General features: G+C 41.0%; 1 protein-coding gene across 3 annotated transcripts in view; it reads left to right on the forward strand.

Annotated features, from left to right (window-relative positions):
* LOC143277484 (23 kDa integral membrane protein-like) overlaps positions 1-2299 on the forward strand; it is a 21371-nt gene extending 19072 nt beyond the window's left edge. For all 3 annotated transcript variants that reach the window (XM_076582335.1, XM_076582333.1, XM_076582334.1), the window contains one exon: positions 1-2299. This exon is cut by the window's left edge and continues 2227 nt beyond it. The gene's annotated coding sequence lies outside the window, so the exon portion shown is untranslated.
* Positions 2300-2500: the final 201 nt, after the last annotated feature.

Genomic DNA, 2500 nt, shown 5'->3' on the forward strand with positions numbered 1-2500 from the left:
AATATTCGTGCAAAATTTATTTCAAAGAAATAATATGAACGCCCTTGTTTGTTTAAACTTTGTCTATTGATGGCATCATCTCATGACGGTGTTATAAGAAATCTCGCATTGTACTTATATAAAGCTTTTAAATTAAGAGAAATAGTATTGTCCTAATTTCTATAGTTTAATTGTGTAAGCAGTTGAATGCTTATTGCCAGTCACGGTAATGTATACATATCTAGTTATCACCTTTCATTCATATGGGGCTATGGCCTTAATGAATAAATCATCTGCGTTTGCGTCTCTCTCTCTCTCTCTCTCTCTCTCTCTCTCTCTCTCTCTCTCTCTCGTAGAACCAATCGATAGCAAGGTTCCCGTGAAAGGTTGATCCTATCTGCATTCCCTGGCTGCTCGAACCTCGTTGCTTTCAAAACCTTTTCCCATTCTGTTGACTTAGAGAGAAAGAGACACAGAGAGACAGATAAAAAGCAAAGCAAACAAACAGTGACAGAAACAGTTTCAGTTTCAGTAGCTCAAGGAGGCGTCACTGCTTTCGGACAAATCCATATACGTTACACCACATCTGCCAAGCAGATACCTGACCAGCAGCGTAACCAAACGCGCTTAGTCAGGCCTTGAGAAGTGACAGAAACAGGTAGACAGAGACAGACAGAAACAGACAGACAGAGACAGAGAGACAGAGACAGACAGAAACAGACAGAGACAGAGAGACAGAGACAGACAGACAGACAGACAGACAGAGAGACTGACAGACAGTTCCTGTCCCCTCCCCCATGAGTGAAACCTATGTCCGTTAACCCTTTCACCGCCAGTCAATTTATTGTACAAAATTCCCTTGTGGCATAAACACAGAAAAGACAGTGGCAAAGAATAGCTGGGGATTCCCCCTTCGATGTATAGAAAATATGGCCTATCCTACCACTGAACATTAAGAGCAGTAGGTTCATAGATAACAGACCAATGAATGGTCACCTTTCAGTGACATAGGTCCTCTACCACGCCTGTACATAAATGCGAGCTTGACGGTGAAAGGGTTAAGGAATTAAACGAAGTTGGTTTGTTGGGTCGCTGGTTGTTGCAATGAACGCTCGTCTTATTTTTTTACTTTTGGTTTCGGTTCTGTCCTTCGTATACGAGAGCAAATGATGTTTATCTAGTTTTAATCTCCTTTAGTTTTCTCTTAGTTCCTTTCCTACACAAGAGCAAAGACTGTGGGCAAAGTCCTCTTTCAGCGTCCTAAATTCATAGGGACCTATTTTACCGGCACTTTTTGTGAATGGAAGAAACGGGAGCGTATCGTTGTGCCGCCGACCCGTTGTGCAGACCCGTTTACGGATTGTCTTTTGTCACAAAAAAAGTTGGTTTGGGACAAACATTGGTTGTTATGATCTTTTATTTCTTTTTGAGTGTGATTGGGTATGTGTCTGTGTGTGTGTATGTGTGTGTGTGTGTGTGTGTGTGTGTGTGTGTGTGTGTGTGTGTGAGAGAGAGAGAGAGAGAGAGAGAGAGAGAGAGAGAGATTGTTTGACAATGGGTCTGCGGTAATATGATTTTATTCCCTTTCGGTACCAGGGCATTTTACATTTGCAGTACATTGGAAGATTGTTTCCGCCATTTCCTTGTTTTGGGCTATAGATACTAGTGGAGAAATGATCTGCACAAGAAACTTTCCTTTAAAATTCGTTTCTAGCACACTTTTTTCTTTTTGCTTGTTATTGGTTTTGTTTCTCATTAAAAATGTAGAAAATTGAAAGTATTACATTTGTCCTGAATACATATTTTTTATCATTTAGTTTGCATTTGCACGAGCCCGCCTCTAAATGGCGAGTTTTAGTGTCATTCAGTGTTTACATCATAATATACGTCATTTGTGAAAACTGCTACTGTCATATATCACTTTTCACGCGCATGTGATGAAAAGCGAAAGGGAATAAAGCGGGATAGCGGCATAGCGGGTCGGCGGCATAGCGGGACGGCGGCATAACGGGTACCCCCCGATGAAACAACACTACTATTAGTAAATGCTGAAACCCTTTTTCGAATGTTTCAACTTATTTTTTTTAACGTGGCTTTACTCGATTTCGATGCGCATGCAGTCAACTAAACTAACGTGCTGCCATCTTGCTTTTTTTCCGTTTTAGGTCCCGCAAACCATGAAAATGTAAACAGAAAACAAACAAACAAACAAGAAACATTGCGGCTTGAGACGTCATGTGTCGGGTCGGGTTCATGTTATGGGTCATTTGGGGGTCGTATTGTGTCTATTTCTTGATCAAAACTGTCGACTGCACGCAGCATGTCATTTCTCATACCCCCCCCCCCCCATCCCCTCCCCCCTAAAAAACAAAACAAAACAAAACAACAACAACAAAAAAAACACGCGGAAAAAATCGTTTAATATAGGTGCAATGATTTAATTCAATTCAAAAACACTTTGTTAATCCACATGGAAATTAACGTGTGTGATTTAGGACGCTAAAATAGGACACCACCACAC

This window comes from Babylonia areolata, chromosome 34 (genome assembly GCF_041734735.1).
Source record: "Babylonia areolata isolate BAREFJ2019XMU chromosome 34, ASM4173473v1, whole genome shotgun sequence".
In the NCBI taxonomy this organism is placed as follows: Eukaryota; Metazoa; Mollusca; class Gastropoda; order Neogastropoda; family Buccinidae; genus Babylonia; species Babylonia areolata.